The sequence below is a fragment of the Acartia tonsa genome, chromosome 1 (assembly GCF_053477335.1).
Source record: "Acartia tonsa isolate MP-2025a chromosome 1, ASM5347733v1, whole genome shotgun sequence".
Lineage (NCBI taxonomy): Eukaryota > Metazoa > Arthropoda > Copepoda > Calanoida > Acartiidae > Acartia > Acartia tonsa.
The window spans coordinates 26,084,599-26,104,869 of record NC_137260.1 but is presented as its reverse complement, the minus strand read 5'-3'; the positions used below and the strand labels follow the sequence as shown (position 1 = coordinate 26,104,869).

The 20,271-nt window shown below is 29.4% G+C and overlaps 1 pseudogene; it reads right to left on the bottom strand.

The window, feature by feature from the left end:
- Positions 1–9,190: 9,190 nt before the first annotated feature.
- On the bottom strand, positions 9,191–9,293 carry LOC145333017 (small nucleolar RNA U3; annotated as a pseudogene).
- Between the last annotated feature and the right edge of the window lie 10,978 nt (positions 9,294–20,271).

Here is a 20,271-nt window from a genome sequence, read left to right as displayed (position 1 = left end):
GATTAATTGTAAAATTTACACATGTAAGCTAGTCCTAGTTTTGATTTTCAATTAAAATACTTTAGAATGTATAATTTATGTTTTTTTTTCAATAAAAAAAAATATGGCGATAATTTTGCTGCTGCGCATTGTGTGTTTTAAATAAAATTTCTACGGAAAAGTATATGAAAGTCATAAATTTAATCTCATACTTTGTAGGGCCGGAACTTGAGCCTATGGGCATCGGGGCCAGCAAAATATGACTTATCCTTCATATATTCTTTTCATTTTGCTATCAATATATTAATAAAACCAAATTCAAAATTGAACGGAATAGGTTAGACATGGAATTACATATGAAGTTTGATATTTTTTAACTTTTCTTATATTTTTTTTCTTCGAATAATTGTCTATACTATTGAATAAAGTATGTTAGTGTAATTTTGTAAACATTTCAACTTTCTTCTGTGAAAATTTTCAACATTTAAAATCTATATAAAGCTATACAAAGCGGCCCTTTATTCAATGTTTACACGATCTCGTAATTATATTTTAGGGATGAATATATTCCCTGCAACTTTTTGTAAAAATTAAATATTAAGATCCCTTTAACTTACGCTTTTCCTTTTTAAATCAGGGTTTTATATCTCACTTTTTGTTATAGACAAAATTTTTCGGATCATAGAAAGAAAACGAAGTACCGGGTTTCGTCGTATTTTCAAGGTAGCCTTTGATAGGTAACTTAAGGTTGGGTTATTTTAATGATTGCCCCCATGGTTAAGAAATTGATCCCGCAAGGTTAGAGCATCCCGCAGGGGCTAGAAATAGGAGATGTGCTACTGTGAAAATACGACAAAACCCGCTACTTCATTTCTTTCTTTTAATAATCTGCTAGTATTCCTTCAATTTCAAGACATATATTAAAGTTATTGAAGATGAACAAACCTCAAGATCCCACTAATATTTGACACAAATATTAAATAAATATAATTTAAATTGATTAAAATCTTAGTGTCCCTGTATTGGTGTTGTATAAACATTAGAGCGCCACTTTTAGAAAGAGAAAGATGACGCTCAGGTGGGGAATCTTTTCAATTTCATAATTAAACATTTAGGATAACTTCAATAAATATTTAGCAATTTAGCCTGCCAAATTTTAGAATCAAGAGATGCGGTGGTTTCCCTGAAAGTGCCTAGTAAAGCACGGGACATCTACTTTTTATCACTTTTAAATATATAAAAAATAAGGGGATGGTAATGTTTTTTCCCAGTGTAAATTGTTACCATAGGCTAGGTTAGTTTAGGCTTGGTTATTAGGGTACAGTGTACCACTGCAGAAAAAGGCCCCGTAGGATATTTTGGGAGAGGGTCTTTTACACTCGCTAGGATCTTAATGGGAAATCATCAAATATTTTGAGCTTTATGAAGCTGTTTATAGTGACTATAAAAAAATTACGTCATACAATTCAAATGGACAATGGTACAATACATGAACAGACTAAATTACCAATTGCTGGCCAGAATACATTTTATTTGACCAATGGCAGGCCAGTATGAGGTAAGTATGAGGCACTATAAAAAGCTTATATTAAAATGGCAAAGGCAAGTTAAAGACACAATATTAAAATGGCAAAGGCAAGTTAAAGACACAAATGAAAAAAATATTTGAATTATAAGTTTAGATCGTTAAATACACTTGTAAGATGAGAAGTTGAATGCGACTGTGTTCTGTTTGCTTAGCAAATAACGGCCACTTTTTTCCCTCGCAGCAAATAATCAGATGATACTAATTTTTTATTTTTTTTTACACATTTTTAAGTCAAGGACAATAAAATTTTTTCCTTAATAAAAAGGGAATAAAGATAAGAAATGTAGTTATCAAAAGTCTTGAAAGTGTAACAAAGCTTTTGTCATTTTCAAAATGTTAGTATATTTTTAAACATGTTGAAATTTTTGGGAATGTTACAATGGTTTAATTTAATATTTCTTCTTTTGACAAGAAAACTAAGTAATAAGTAAGTAGTAAAATCAATAATTCAAACTAATTAAGAGATAAAATAATAAAACAAGTAAAACAAGTTAATTAATTCAAATAAATTTTTGCAAGGCTTATTAAAGCAAAATCAGTATTCATAATAGCAATATCATTAGTAAAACCCAAAGTTATTCAAAGTAAACTATTTAATTCAGGGATCGAAAGCCGCGCGTAAGCCGCGTGTAAGCCTCAGTGAAATCGTCATTTTATCACTATAAAATTTAGCTGGATGTATAAAACTGTCTCTTTAGTAGACAATACTTCTTTCAAAAATTTCTTTTTCTGCTCACAAGCATGTTTAAAACTGAGGCTTTTGCGCGGCTGAGGCGCGGCTTCCGAACCCTGATTTAATTCTTACGTAACATCATATTTAGATAGAAAGAAAACTTGTTAATGATAAAGAAGTAAGGATATTTTTCTGAAGCCAAAGATTTTGGAAAATGCTGGTCCGAATTGGTTGTAATTTTCCGTTTAGCTTTAGTTTTAGTAATGTCTTGGTGATGGTTTTAGACTATTTTCTGATCCCCTATGAATGATAAAGTATAAACAGACCACTATCTCAAATGTCGCCAAATGTAAAATAGAATGAATTAGCACCTAGCTGTTACTTCCTTCTGGTAAAAGAAAATAATGTAAACATATATCTCTACCAGGTTGTAAATAATATCAGTTTTTTAATTGGGCAGTTACTTTAAAGGGATATTTATTGATAACATAAAAAGGACAATTATGTCCATATTTAGCGCATCATAATCAAATAAGCTAACAACTGTTTTGATAATGTACATTATCAGATGAAGTAGATTTTTTTTCTCAGTTAATTTTAATTATGAAAGTGATCTTAATAAGATGAAAAGGTTGGATAATTTTTTATTTGCGAGTCACTAAAATTCTCGCCCTAACCTTGCGGGTTCCAATTTGTTAAACTTAATTTAATATAATATTTTATTTTAAAAAGATGATTTAAGATGTTTTTAAAATAATTATCCATAAATGTTTTTTTTATAATAATTATCTCTTACGCTCAGTTTCTAATAAAAGAAGACGAGTGTGCGGAAGCAAAAGTGCGAAAAATTAGTGCCCGTTGGGGGGTAAATAACTTAAGTAAGGGGTTAATTAGGATAAAAAATGGATAATTTCATATTTTATTTATATGGATTTTATGCTTTAAAAAAGAAAGAAATAATTGCAAAAAAGTGTAAATTTTTCAGGTTTTTAGGAAAGGCAAAGGGTAGTATAACTATTTTCTAAACGAATCACGCTGTTTAAGGAGGGTAGCTCACTCCCCCATTCTTTTTTAACAATGATTATTTTCTTAATCCCCTAAACCCTAGGGGCAAAGCAGCAAGTGATAAAATATAGACCATTCTAATCTTATCACCGATAAAAATTTAATATACTGGGTTCACAATCCAGAAAATTTTTAATCCATTGATATAAAACCCACATTACATACTTACATCCAAGGATGATAACATTCAAAGGGAGCACAGTATAAATATGAAGCAATTTATTCAAATATAAAGAAAACGGCAAGACAAAGTAAGTTATAGAGTAAATGCTCATTAGTCTTGGAATTTCCAAAGAAATTTCATATATTTCAAAGAAAATTATATTGCACTTACATCAATCAGATGTATTCACTGTAGCATTAGCAGACAGGCAGACTAACAGGTAAAAGTGGCCAGAAAATAATCAGATATCTTTGATAGCAACTGAGAAAATCACGTATTAAGACGGAAATTTAAAATTATAGAGTAGCTTCTATACACATAAAAATGTTCACCTGCACCAGATATTAAACTTATTCATACAAAAAAAGAACATTGAATTTAAAAATGTAAAATACTTTAGATTCCAAAAGGCTTAACATAGATCCTTATGAGGGAGTAAAAAAAGGTATTGGGTAAGAGTATTAGATATTACTTGGCCATAGAAAAATAAAAGTAGAATCTTTTTGAGTTTTTATTTCTGTATAACTAAGTAATAGGATTTCTCTGTGTTTGTGTGTAGCGAAGGATCTCGCTTCTAGAAGAAAATGACGTTTTCCCTAGGCCTCTAGGGGGCGTAGCCGCTAGTTGTTTAAAATATGTCATCGAAGAAATTACCTTGTTTCGATTCTATTCAATTATTGTGTGGAAATATTACTTAATTTAGTGGGACACACAGGAACTACTAAACTTGGCAGTGTTCTTACAATGTAGTAAACCAATTATTATACTTTATGTAGCGTTTAGACAATTGACATTTAGAAACCAAATAGTCATTCCATTAATTATACAGAGAATTAATATTTGTTATTTTTAACTGAAAACCACAAATAGATATAATAAATATTATAATTTGACATGAATTAATCAAATCACCCACTTGCAAAAAAAGTTTCTTTAAAATTAAAGTAGTCTAAATGTATTGGATATTTGTCTTTAATTTAGTTTTAATTTGCCACATCTGTGATGAAAAGTCTTTTATATTCACATTTATACATCCATGTTATATATTGCTAAAATAATCTCGCTGTAAGTATTGCATGGACGTCATGGAGTGAATATTTAGTATATTTGTATGAAGCATGTGCCTATAATCCATGCCAAAGGAAATGTCCCAGAGAACAAAATTACAAGGTATACTTAATTAAACTCTGAGAAATAAAGTTTAATAATTATCCTAAAGCCTTTTTAAGTAGCTAAGCAACTCTGTAAGTGTTCTTGTCTGCCTGTCCTTCTGTCCGTTTGTCTTTCCTTATTATTTAATGACTAAATATTAATTTGGTTTTTAATACTTTCTTTACAAAAGTAAATTAAGAGTTCAAATGTTGAAACAACGACGGCTTGGCTGTTGGTGAGACTTTTTGAAAAAGTTTTTGCTCCTGCTGGGTTACTCTCACTAGGCTATAAAATTTCCAAAATTGGGCAGATGGTTCCAGGGTAAACTTATTCTTTCTTTATTAACATGTTTTTTTACACTTTTTCGTTAACAATCCTTGCAAGAACTAAAAACATTAAAGATGCCAAAATTTTTCGCTTAGAAATATAAAATTATTTTAATCTTTTTGTGTAGGTAATAGTATGTGATATCAATGTTAAAAAGGGTTTTACATTGAAAAAATGAACATGGCTTGGCTATTTAAAAAGATTTAGAAAAAAATTTAGTACAGGGTAATATCCATAATAGATTATTTATTGGTGATATATATATATTGGGATAAAATAAGGGACAAGGAATGTAACATCTGAAGGAAAACTATTTTACCTCAACTTTACGCCATTCAAAAAGTTTCTTTTTAATATAATTGTTGACTAATTACAACATACTTGTAATATTTTATTATTAAATATTTTTTTGCAGATAAGATAAGATTTATTTTCAAATCGGTTTAGTTATGATAAATAAATTACAAATCATTTACAGATATTATAAATTACTTCATTAATATACATACTTTTACTAATGTGTTATCTACGATTATGAGGCATTCCATAAACCAGAGATGTATTAAATGGGGCCTTCAGTGTTAAATATTTTTAAAATTTTTTGCATGCTAAAGTTGGCTTAAAGTTAGTTTACATAGATCTTTATTATGGCTTTAAAATCGATTGATGACCGCTGGCTTTAAAACCTGTTCTCAGCCAAACTAAAAATTCATGTATAGCATCGTGTTAGAATTTAAGTTTAAGAATATTAAAATAAAAATCATATAATCAATACCAGTTTTTTTTAGCCCGGACTTCCGGCTTCCCGGGGCCAACAAAACTGGTTTTATTCTTAAAATTTGTAATGTAATATCCGCGGAAACCTGTCTATAATACAAGTGGATAAATATCTTTTCTCTGAGATAAACCATTGCATTGCCTGTCCCTGAATATAATCTAATTTGTTTGTACTGCATAACAATTAGTATAATAATTGTATTATTAACCTTGATGGATGGATGTGTTTTCATACAACATATTAAAATCATTATTTCTTTATTTTCATCACCTTAAAGGAGTGTGTTTTATTAGTCAGGTGTTTATGACATTTAAGGATAAGTAAGTATATTTTGATTAAATATAATTTTTAATTGAATTCAACTTTTATTGAAAATCTGGACCGTGCTCTGGAATTTGTTTTACTTAATAGGATGAAAAACGGGAAGAAACCTAGGTAAACATAATTTACAAAAAAATTTATAACTATTTATTACAGAGAGAATTCTTTCTGGGATAAAGTTTTTTGTTTAGATATGATACATATTTTGTCAGAAACCGTGCAAAATATGCAAGTCTCATAACAATCAGACAATTCTTTCATGTTTAAAATACAAGATATCTACTATATTTCCGTGCTTACCTAGAGACCTCAGATTAAAGAAACAAATATTTCTTTAAAAACATAAATTTTCTAACAAACTTATTCCATTATCCCTGTGTATTTGTGAGTTTGCTTGTTGATCATAGAATCATTTAAATTATGCCCATCAATTTCAATTTATTTAGCAAAAAGGTGGCAAGAAAATATAGATATCAATCTACAAAGTGACATATTCTAGGTTCCCTTGAAAATAATAACCAACAAAATTGCGCATTTAAGTTTTAATCTGTAAATTATATCTTAACCAGTTCCAATAATTTTAATACTTTAATTTTAAAAATGCATACCAAATAATAAATGAGATAATGTACATAATAAAATATTATGAAATGTAAATGAAATATTTTTAGAAAAGTTATTTTGGAGAATTTTGCTGTGCACCAAAGAACAGGTGAATATACATAAGGCAGTAGCTCAGAATTCATAACGCTTAGGCAAGAAAGTAAATTATTTAAAAATAATGAAACCTTTCCCGCGACCACATTAAAACTTTCCTAAAAAGTGTGAATCAATTAGTTCAGCCATTTGCGAGATCTCAAGGATAAAAAGCCGGATATATTATTCGTATAGGTTTAGTTTAAATGCCACAAAGTAGTACAAGAATTAATGAAATAGTCGTTTTATTTGAATTGGATTAGAAGTTTACTTCTTGTAGTGCGACTTGCAGCTAGGCTGCCGATCAAGACCTTTAAAAAATTAATGCTGATTACTTTAAAATGCACCTCACACAGCTGCGACACAGCTCGACAACCCTGATATGGGTGTATTAGAAATTAGAAAGAGTATAACAAGGGCGTCACATAATTGTTGTCCAAAGAAAACTAGCCGCATTACACGAGAGTCCAGAAACTAAAGGATAAGTAAATAATAATAAAGATGCATCTATATATATATTTGGTAAATTATATTGTATAGGTATTTTCATATGTAAAGAAAAGTATACCTTTAACATAAATGAGTAAAGACCACTTTTATCATATAATCAAAACTTTAAAAAAAGTTTACAAGTTCTAGGGAATTCGTTGACTTTTAAAAAATGTTTCCAATGATAATTGTTATTTTACAATTTTTCTTCAGTGCTGATTATAACCGGTTTAAATCCAGTGGAAATTAATCGGATTCGAGAAGGCCCACTGGAAATAAGATATTTTTGTGGCGAAATTAAACCAAAATTTTGACGATTAATGAAATATCTGAATATCCTTTACTTAACTTGTCCCTCTACGTATGAAACAAGGTCTTTTGAAAAATAACATTTCAGCCAAGAAAAATTCCACTTTGTCATGGTTTCAATAGGATTAATCTATTTAATACAAATATTTTAATCTTTTCACATGTTAAGAAATTCGGATCATGTTACTTGTCGATGCAGCACTTATCACATGTTACTTGTAGATGCAGCAAACTCATACATGTTACTTGTAGATGCAGCAATATCCCCCCTCCATTCCCTATAGAGATACTAATAAAAAAGTGGGACGAGTTTTTCTGGTTTAATTTGGTTGGAATAAAAGGGAGGGAGGGGGTTGTACATGAAATTGCCCTGAGTTATGTTTTTTAGAGGATGGAGATTTTTTAAATCAAAGGTTTAATTTAGAAATTGGTGGAAATTTCTCAGGAGAAAAAGAGTGGGAGGAGTTTTCCTTGTATAATTTGGTTCAAGACGAAGGAAGTTGTTTGGGGTTTTGAAGTTCTTTAGAAATTACTAAAAAGCTTATTTTCGATAAAAAATAAAACTAACATTGTCTGCCTATCTCCTTTTTTTATCTCCCTTTAACATGTTACTTGTAAGTGCAGCAAAGTTAAACATGTTACTTGTAAGTGCAGCGCTGCATCGACAAGTAACATGATCCAGAAATTCAAGCCTTTGCTTCAAGCATTATTTGATATTATGCCTCTTATTAGGTAATTTTAAAGCTCAACTATATATATATGTAAACTAAACCCGCGACCGGTGCTCAACACGAAACGCATTGCTCGTTGTCGGGGAGGTGATAGGTTCGAATCTCGGCTTAACACCGCGTCAAATCAAAAGACGTTAAAAATGGTTCCTACTGCTACTATTTCAGGTACACAACATTAATAGTTAGATTAGGGGGAATGCCTTGGCCCAAAACAGGCGCAACTCATTACCATGCACAGTTTTTAGGCTTTTCAGAGAAAAATGCCTAAAATATACAAAATTCGTAAAAAGGCTTGTTTTATCCTAATAAGCATAAGTAGAAGTGATCAATATTTCCCCTAATTTTTATTTCCAAATTGATTTTAAGCTATGGGGATAAACTTTTAAAAATTTCTAATAGTAAAGCTTTTCTATAGGAATGCCATTATGGCCTATGATTGTACATATAAACTTCTTCTTTACAAAGAGCTTAAGTCACATACAAACTACTTTTAAAATTCTAATTTGCTTTTAAATTGTATCTAAATTAATGCATAATAAAACAATCTAAACTAATCCATAATAAAACAAATCTTAATTTTGTGGGTGTTAAAAGAAAATATTTACCTAGACATGTAAATGTCTTTATTTTATGATTCAGTGGAAAATGCGTATGGGGAGGGGGGGGGGGATTATGACAGATAAATATGTACAATATGAAAGAAGGTTAGGGGAAGTTATAATTATTTACCCCCTCCCCCCACTGCCATTTCAACTGAGAAAAGAGATATTACATCTAAAAAACAATCTTTTAGAATCCAAATTTTCTGCAATTAAATCGGTAAATTTTCTTTATGATTGTATTATTTGATTTGTCAATAACAATTACAGATTATTGTACAAAAATGCTAAAAAATTACATTGTCAAAGTGATTTTGCTGTCCAATCTCTAGAGTGTTTCCTGGAAGTTCTATCTATGCATGCTTGTTTCAAAAAGAATTAAAGGATATACACTACAAAAATGATTCTGTGAAGTATAATCTTAACTATGCATGCTTGTTAAAGGACGAATAATTCTCTTTTACTCTTATAGCTGGACACAGTAGCAATGAATAATATTTTTAACATCTTTAACATAACTAGTTGTTTTGAATACTCCAAACACCTTCCCGTGCATCAAATCTAAAGGTTGATTAGCTTAAATCAAAGAAGAGGAAAAACAGTTCATTTTTAGATGCCATATTCCTGTCCACCGTATTCTACTGTCAGATGTTCATAGAGATGTGAATGTTTATTCAGGTTTAGCTCAACATCAGTCAGGCGCAATAAGATAGTTTAACAGGGGGAAATTAGAGGAGGATTTTAGAGGGGAAATTAAAGCAGTGTATAATAATTTCTCAGTTTTAGGGATGGAAAGAGGGAGGGGGGGGGGGGGGTTGCTAACTCATTAGTTGAAAATATTAGTATAAAATTAACAAAGCTTAAAATTATCGTTTCCGCCCTTGTTTATTACTTATCAATAGTTTATCTCTAATAATAATAACTGAAGATTCCAAGCAGGGCTTAGCAGCCGTCATGGCTGCGGATGTTGTTGTTGCGGAGGGAAAGATTGGCTGTTGAAAAAAGGATTGCAGGGCTGCAGATATAGTTAGTTGACTAACAGCTGAAGCTTCAACTGACCATAAATCTCAGTCACTCTCAGTGAATTTCCAGAACTTAGCCGCTTTATTTTTGGCTGCAACGGCATATTATCCAAAAATTTTATTGCTGCGGCTACCGAGAGCTATGCTTACAAGGTTATTATTTGATCTTCCTTATGAATACTTGTTATTCCCTTGTTTAAGAAAAAAGACACCTTTTAAATTCACACATTAAAATTCTAAAATAAAAACACAAAAGAAGTTGTGCTCTTTGAATTAACTAACTAAAACAAAGATAAACATTAAACAGGGCAACTTTTACTTTTAAGTTTTATTTAATACAAAATTTTAAATTAACTGGAAGTATAGAATTTAATTTTATCAATTTATTTTTTTTCAGGTTTTTTTTGTTAAGGTACATATGAACTTAGAGTTTTGTATTTTAGCAGTACGGGAGTGGACATTAGTAGGGATCTAAATGGTCAAGACAATGGCCGATAAATTGATGATTTACAAAATTACCACTTCTGTAGATTATAATTAGTGGTTGAAACACATGGACATTCAATTTATTAAAGAAACCAATTAAATCTAATATTAGTTCCCAAAGTTGTTAAGCCAATGAATAAGAAAATGTAATAATAAAAATTTGATCGCTAGGTGTAATTAACAGCCCAATGTCGCCTCACTCTTTGGAACATAAGACTGTAAATTAAAATAAGTTAATAAAGTTTATACATCTCTGTTTTAATAAAAGAACCTTCAAGAAATATATTTCTGTTTTTAATTCTAAAATCGCCACTGATTTCTAAATAGATATGGTAGCTCCTAATTTAAATAATTATCTCTGGTTAACAGAGAATATTACCAGTTCCATTTCAGGATCAAACTATAACAGTGTGGGAGGGGACATTGGGCTGTTTATAACACTAGTCCCTAAAGTTTTATAATAACGGTTTTTTTATTCGTTTGCTTAACAACTTTGGGGACTTTTATTGAATTTTGATTGGTTGGATCGTTATGTTGAGTGTCCTAACGTTTTAACCACTGATTGCAATCTACAAAAGGGGTATTTTTTGTGTCATCATTGGGGATGTACATAAATTTTTCGGTCATTGTCTTATCCCATGTCCCTGCCTTGTAATCATATCTTTATTTTCCATCCATCCTTTAATAATAACTTTTAAAAATTTAAAAAGGAACAAGGATGACATTATTAATTATTATTGTTTGATAACTTTAGTTTATCATAGTTTGGAAATTAAAAGGTTAAAAACATACTCTTTGTGAATGATAAAAAGGGTCAATTTCTTTATAGTGAAGCTTGATGGTCGATATTTAAAGTATATTATCATAAGTCATGAAATACAATTATTACAAAACATCATTTCAATTAATTTGAAATGAAATTAAATAGTTCTAATCTTTCAATATACAAAACTTAATAAAAAGCTTATTTTTAAGTTAAGGTTGTCTAACCTAATTATCACTTGATTTAAATGTGCCTATTCTATTGAATTTGAATTCATCCCTCCTCTTTGTATTGTCAGAGTTTGAGAGAGATAGGATAATTCCTATTCACAGCTTAGCATATCATCTCAACAATATATAAACCATATACAACTCACGCATAAAGTTATATCTATATAAGTTTAAAGATTGGACCATGTAATTCCTCAAAAGCTCCGTTGGCGCCTTCACACAAAGAACCTTGTTGAGCAGTGATAGCCCCTTTTAATAAAAATAAATTTGAATTAATAGGGAAGGGGTGGTTTGTTTTTCGTTTATTACTTTAGGTTAGGTTAGGCAATATTGGGTACCTGGTAGCCTGCAGTTTTAGGGCCCCACAGGGGTTAAACATAGGGAAAAAAATACTCCCCTCTTATTTTCTATTTATTTAAAGTATTTATTAATTTAAACTGAATTTAATTATACCTTTATCTTTTTCTTCCATGCTAAAATTTTTAATCTGCAGAGAATGAAATAGTTTGATTTTACCGTAGAAAACTACACTATAAAGGAGAACTATATTGGTTCAGTGGTTACAGATATCCTTACGTACAGACAGATAGACACAGATTTTTATACTTTATATAAGGATTAAGCAAAAAAATAACACCAGTGTTAGAAACTAAATCCTATAATTAAGCTAAAATTATAAAGTTAAAAATTTTGGTTATATAAAATGAGAAGGATTTGTGGAATAGGAAAGCCAAATTTGAATTGATTATTTGTCAAAAGATATTTAAAGTTTAAATAACCTTTTACTTTCATTTGAAATAAATATCATTTAATTCAAATACAAATGTAATAAATTGTAGTATGATAACTTATAAAGAAACGCAAACTAGTAAAAAACAATGTAGGAAGATCTTACAGATAATGTAACATTCCCAAAAAAATGTAATTTGAAAGGATATTCTTCTTTTTATTATTTATTTTAAATATTCAGAATTTTGGAAATAATCATGAAAATTTTTTTATAGTATAAAAATAAATAAAAAATATCCTATGAAACATTTTTGCATAACATTTTCATTCGGCTAAATGAAGATAAATTTATAAGTTTTACAAGGCATTCTTGCAAGGACGTCCAAGCTTTTCCATTTGTTGGGTAAAAAAAATGGGGGGGAGTGATAATCTCAATTTCATGTAGGCAAGGACGTCCAAGCTTTTTTTTAGTTTGGGGGTAAATATTAAAAAAAGATTTGGGGGGATAATCACCCCTTTAACCCCCCCCCCATGGCCGTCAATGCGTTCTAGATAAATTTAATTAATTTTTCAGAGCCTACTTAATGATATTAACAAATTTTTAAAAATGATTGTGTCCTTTTGAAATACTTTTTTTGCATCAATTGTTGAAACTGAAGAGACAGACATGAGCAAAAAGAGTTTAATGAGGTGATAACTACTCATCAAATTAAGCTGGGGAGCACGAGATTCAACTTATTCGGTGTCAAAACGTTCTAACACAAAACATGATCAAAATATCTTCTAATGTATAAATTTTTATTTTCTATTGTCTGTCTAAGGTAGATCAAATAAAATAGCATTTAAATACCCAATAATACCATCAATAAATATTTAACTAATTCGTGAAAAATTGACTATGCGATACAATAAACGATTTTTCAGTATGGCTTAGAACTGGTTCTAATCCAGCATATATCAATTAGTTTCTAAACCATACTGTTTAAAACATTCTACATAAATCTTCATATTAAACACTTCTTGAGATTTCTTTACAGTTTTATGTGGACGTCCTAATGTCAATCTTTTCTGGCCACATTTTGTGATTTTGAGAAAGCTTTACTGCTTTAGCAATTATAGACAAGTGTATTATACTCTAATCTTGTAAAAATGAACATATTTTGTAAGCACTAAAGCTGCTCTATAATTATAAGTGTCTGCAATATTGTGAACACTACTCTTTAACATACTTTGTATGCGTGTCTTCTCTCTATTATTTATTTTATTATAATTTCTATGACCAATTAATCACTACTTTTTTTCCTAATGTCTTTACACTAAGGTATGGTGATAGATGATTATCGAGTGGATTTTTCATTCAACTTCTTTTCAGATTTGCTTCTACATTTTAAGATGAAAATTTTAATGACAAATAAAACACTATGTCTGTCTGTTCGTGGAAATTGAATTTCCATACTGGAAAATTTTTTATTCTCCGGCTGCATTAAACATTTTTTGTGTAAATTTCCCTAATTCTAAATCTAATTTTATCCGTAAAAGTCTATCACTCTATCAATCTAAAATTCTGTTAAGGAAAAAAGTAAATATAGATAGATGGATAGGAAGATAGAAAAATATTAGGAAGTAAACTCATATACATAGTTATGAAAAACATACCAATAAATACTTGATATCAATACAAAATATTTTGATAATTTTTGTAATTCCCCAACTAATCAATTCTTCTTTTATACCATCTCTATCTATTCAGATCTAAACAAATATCAAAATATTACCCTCATTCCATTTCCATAGGATAGGAGCTCAGCTAATCTATGATTAATAACAATAAATTTACTGCTACTAAGCAAAAATTTACGTCGGATTGTATGAAATAATAAATGGACTTATTATTACTTGGATCTTATACCAGATTATCATGTACCCTATAAAAGTAAAACTTGTAGCTGACTAAATTAACGATCTCCCCATCCACACCCGTTACCCCATCCTCTTCGCTCCTACTGGATGAACGTACTGACCAATAAGTGAAGTCCATGTTAGCAACCTAAATTGACGCAAACTTTTATGTAACAGGGTTTTCGCCCCTATCCATAAGGGACTACATTACCTTAAGGAGTTCGATTATTTGCCCTCCTACAACCAAATTTGTAAAAAAAAATGAAATCTTGATAATTGGAGTAAATTGTTGTTTGCTCCATATAATAAAAAATAAATGTAATAACGGTTTTTTCCTCAAAATATAAAAGTTAGCATTAATGATGAAATCTTTAAAGTGGTACAAGGAAATGAATACAACTCTTTAGACTGGTAGCAATCCTGAAAATCATTCATGTTTCAGATTTGGTATAAGGTTTAAGTACAAGGCTAGGTAGCCGCATATTTTATTGCTGTTACAGCTAGAGATTGCTGTAAAAGTGGCAGCTTGGCTGCAGATTTTTGTAATAAAAATAACTGGTCTGTGGATTTTTACAAAGAAATTAGCGTCGAATTGTAACAACAATGACAGCAGTAAAGTTTGCTGCTAATTATAAAAAAGAATTCAGCTGCGGTAGAATTTTTATATTAAAGCTTTAAGTTCCTATATTATACGGCTGCCTTGTCCAAATATAAATCTGAATTACTTGCTGCTAAATATTTCTCAAAATGACTGCAACTACATGCGGACGCAGCCACCGACCCCTTTTTATTTATAGATGTCATTTCAATTCAGCTAATTGTTGGTTTCACAGTGTAAATAAAAAATGAAACATTTAGAAACCACTCTCCCATCCATAGTACTGTCATTGGTCTTTAAAAGTATATCAAATTATGACTAACTAATTTTTGTTACTGTACCTACAACTATTTTTTTGTTTAATTGTGTGCTAACTTTGGTGGGTTGGGGAAAATTTTTAATAACTATCCAAATAGCTTCTGGCTTATGGTTGAAGGGGGGCTCTTATATCCCCCCCCCCCCCCCCCCATCTTTTAGAAACTTTCTATATTAAGGATTGAGTATAAAGTATATCTGACATGAAAAATATATCTTCTAACCGGTTTGTGGCCATTTCCCTCTCCCCCTTTATGGCCTGAAAATGGGGAACACTTTCGCTTTCATGAAAAATCTTAAAAATGGTTTCAATAAATGGGCTTGTATTAACCCCTAAGCTGACGATAACGTGAACAGTCTGAAATAATTTATTTTAAAAATGTTTTTTTTTATTTTCATTTGGGGTTTATGGTTTTTAGTGTTGTTTTTTACTATTGTAATAAGTTTTTTTGTATTCATGTTATATTAATGAAATTTTATACAGAGACTACTAACTACTTTAACTAGCTATGTTTAAAATTTCATTGATCTACATTGAAAGGCTAACGAGTAAACGACACTCAAAGACAATCAACATTTTTTATTTAATAGTATAAAAAAAGACTTTTTTAAACGTAGTACCTACGGACAAAGATTGCATAATTAAAGGGATTTAAACGTAAAAATAAAAGAACTGCGATTCTCATTTGTCTAAAGAATCTACACAAAAAATTTCAGACTCCTATCTTTTTTTTAAGTGGGTTTTTTTGCACGAAAAGTTAATGTTAATTTTGTAAAAGGAAAAAAATAATTGATCTGAAATTTAAACGTAAAACCTACGAACAAAGATTACATAATTATAGGGGTTTAAACCTAAAAATCAATCATGAAGCATAATAGAACTGCGATTTTTATTTGTCTAAGGAATCTACACAAAAAATTTCAGACTCCTTTCTTTTTTTTCAGTGGTTTATTTTTGCACAAAAAGTTAATGTTAATTTTGTTACAGGAAAAAAATAATTGATCCTAAATTTAAACCTAGTAAATGAAAACTAGCATAAATCCTGCCATGTTGGTCTGCCCCCAATCCCTTACCCCTTACCAATAAATGAGGTCCATATTAGCAACCTAACTATACAACATGTTCTACCTTGTAAATATTTCCATGAATGAGGGATCTTTTATTTTTTTCAGTATGGCTTTGCAACCGATAAATATCCGCTAGATTAAAATCAGTTCTCAGCCATACTGAAATGCCTCATATTACAGGCAATTTTCTCTCAATTATTAAACCTATAATAAATAAGGCAAATAATATTAAATCAGGACTAATTGGTACCCAAACTTTTATAACCATTAGTGAACATTGGACTGTAAATTACATTTGGTACCCAAAGTTTTATAACCATTTGTAAACATTGGACTGTAGATTACATTTGGTACCCAAAGTTTTATAAACTATATATGGCTATATCCGCTAGATTGGAGTCTGTCCTCAGCCATTCTGAAATGCATCATATTACAGACAATTTTGCACAAATATTGTTAGTGATTTAATGGCTATAGAATAGCGGTTTTTAAATCGTATTATACGTTGTTTTTATGTTTAAAATCGTTCAATTTAATGATACTTCTCAACAAATATTGTTAGTAATTTAATGGCTTTAGAATAATGGTTATTTTAATCGTTTTTATGTAATTTTTACCTTGAAAACCGTCCAATTTAACGATACTTTTTAACAAATATTATTAGTAATTTAATGGCTATAGAAAAACGGTTTTTAAACCTTTTTTATTTACACCATTTTTACGTTAAAAGCAATCCAATTTAATGATACTTTTAACAAATATTGTTAGCAATTTAATGGCTATAGAATATCATTTATTTTAATCGTTTTTTACGTCGTTTTTACGTTACAAACCGTCCAATATGACAATACTTTTAAACAAATATTGTTAGTAATTTAAAGCTATAGATTGACGTTTTTTACGCCGTTTTTAAGTTAAAAATGATGCTTTTTGACTTATTAAAAAACATTTTTTAAAGCTGTTATTTTGATATCTTTTAACTTAATTAGAATCAGTTCTCAGCCATACTGAAATGCATCATATTGGATATAATTAAATATCTAGGTTTACATTTCGAATATTATGCTAATTTTATTATAATGGGGGATAAAATCTTTTTATCATTTTTAGTCTTTTAAAATCGCTAGGATTTGTAGTTGCACCTAAAAAAAGAGCGAATAATGAGATTTTCCTTTTATTATTGTTATTATCATAAACCGGTTAGAAGATATATTTTTCATGTCAGATATACTTTATACTCAATCATATTAAGGGTTTGATAATTTTTACGAGTGGGGGGGGGGGGTTCTAGACTCTTACCCACCCATCTTCCAACACTGTCCAAACACTCGAAAATCTACTCGGCTTTTGTTCCGCAAATATGGTATTGTAACCATCAACCGCCAGCCCAACCATCTCAGTGTACTAAAAGGAGGGGTTGGGGTCCTCCATCACCATCCCTTAAAAGGCAAACAGTGGAAGGTTAAACAGATTAAAGTGGTTGAAGGGGATGACCAAAAAAGGGAAAGATTATGGGAAGAAGGGAATGAATTATAAGTGGTATGGAGGTTATAAAAACATTGTTCTGTTAGGTGGATGAATATTCAATATATATTCATACAATTATCAGATTATAAAACATATTTCTTTCATATACACAATTTTACTCCTATTTCCTTTAATGCCTTTGCTTGAAAATTAAGATTTATTTCTAGTAAATACTTTCATGGTTTGTTAAAATGGATACATATTTTTTGGTATTTTAAGGCGTAATCTCTATTCTGATAATGATTAAGAAATTTTCTTCACATATTGAAAAGAATACTTTGAATAACTACTTTTCATTTATTTCATACATAACATTTAATGAAATAAATTCAATTTCTCTAAATAAGTGAATATATTTTTAGGTGCCGCCGGACTTATGTACTCTAAACCAATCAGAGCTCAGTTTATAAGAATGGTTTAATATGGTTGGTTGTTGATTGCCGCCAAATTTTCCTGGCACTAATGTTTACTATTTCCATATTTCTTTGAAGAAAAACATAGGAATGCAAATTTACTGCATTTTTTGCATTTTCACAAGAAAAACTTTAGTCTTTAATTGGCAATTTATATTTTTGTCTATAATCTTTTTTTCATATTTAGGCAATTATACAATTTTTATGCAATTTATCTTCATAACTATTCTTATTTTATTACTTATTTTTATTTTATTTTTTATGTGCAAATGTCGTTTGTTTCTTTTAAATTTGCACTACAACAACATAAGTAGCAAAGCATTTAAATGAAAGAGTTTTCTAAAACACCTAAACAGTCAAACAAAGTTAGTTTTATAACAGCTAATAATTTCCTATTGGTAAAGTTAATCTTCACAAAATAAATTTCAGACACATATCTTTTCCAGCAGCTGATTATAAAATAACCTACAGACGAACATTCAAAACTAAAAACCATTTTTAATTATATAAATATGGACTTATATGCATTTTTTTAAGAAATGAAATTTTTTTATATCTTTTAAACTACTATGTAGCTCATGACAATTAATATGTACTATTGCAAAGCGTTATGATTTTTTAAAGTGAATCAAATAATATTATGTTCAATTATACATACACAATACAAATTATAATTGCGAAAATAATTGTGGATTTGGAATAAGAACAACTGTTTATTTACAGGTTAATTAACATTTTCTTTCTTTATCTTTTAAATTGTGCTTACTTATTAGATTCCCCTTGTATTCTTGACTTTATAATAATTATTGTATCTTATTTTCTAATCTAACCCTTATAAATTGACAATTTTTACAAAACCTTATCCTTTAATTTTGAAGAAAACCAATATGTCTGTCAGTTAAACATTTATTAGTGCAAGGGGGGGGGGGACATAGACATTGATTCTTAAATATAATATTAAAAGACAGTGCAGAAAGCACACTGAATAAGTGCATTAAAATTTGTATGATCTTATTTTTTCCAGCAAATTCCATAAATTCATCTTAGAATACTATATTTAAAAAAAAAAAAAATTGAAATTTTTTTTAACCTGTGAAATTTTTGTATTCTTAATATTCCTGTAAAACGAAAAAATATCATTATTGTCGACTGCATGAAATTTACAGAAAATGGCCGTAGCTTCAATATTATCTGAAATTGCGTTTTGTGATCTAATTTGCCTGATATTTACGCTGAAATTAATCCTTACCTAAAATTTATGACCTACAAAGGAAATTATAATTATTTGTATAATATTGTTGAAGTTTAATTGTGATTACTAACCACACCCCACCCAAAGGCGTGTTAGGTTAGAAAAAACCCCCCGCAGAAACGGTTTACAAAGGATGTACTGGGACCATATGGTGGTTTCAGAACATGCTTTCCCTAAATTGAGTTAGTAGCTTCCCATAGTAGAAAATTTTAAAATTACTTTTGGTGATCAAATATTACTTTTATTTTAGACTACCTTCACCTAACCTGCTTTATTGTCTTATTTTGTCTTTCATGTTTATCATGCAAATTCGCTGACATTGCAGTTGAAATGACATATATTGGAGCTTTCTAAAAAGGTCTCTAACAGTTTTGTAGCTCTAATACTTTTTTAGATATCTTATTTCAAAGTATTGCTGTAAAATCATCTTTTACACAGCAAAAAGTTGAATACAAAATTAGTTATTTTAGAGTAAATTACATGTATCTTCATATAAATCACTCTAAATTTGCTCCAAATTGACCAAAATGGACAGTTAAGGTGCCTAAAACTATCTACAGTCAATGAACAATCCAAATCAACACTTTTTGAGACTTTTTAAGTCAACAGGAGAAGGCTAAAATGAAATATCAAAGAAACAAATGTAATTTAATTTTAATTAAAAATCACTATTAAGGCATTTTTAATAATGTTAAAGGAGTTTTAAGGTACAAAAAACTCATAATTAATTATGATTTATTATTTTTAAAATCTCAGCACTAGTTTAGAGAACCTAATAGTGTTTATCAACAAAAAAAATGTGGCCTAAGAATAAATTGTTTCTTTTATTATATGTGAGATCATCCATAAAAGTCTTTTAATTACTATGTTTTTTTAGTTAAGGTGGCAAAAACTAATTTTGTTTCATAAGGTTATAAAAAATCTAAAAAGCCAATCAACTATTCTTATAAAAAATTACTAGAATTAGTAGATTACATTTGTAACCTGCTTGGAAATGCTTAAAATTCTAACCAATTTTTGGTTTATTTTCAATGTTTATGTCTTTTTTTTCTTAAGATATATTTTTATTGGTTCAAAATATCAGATGATTGTGTTATTG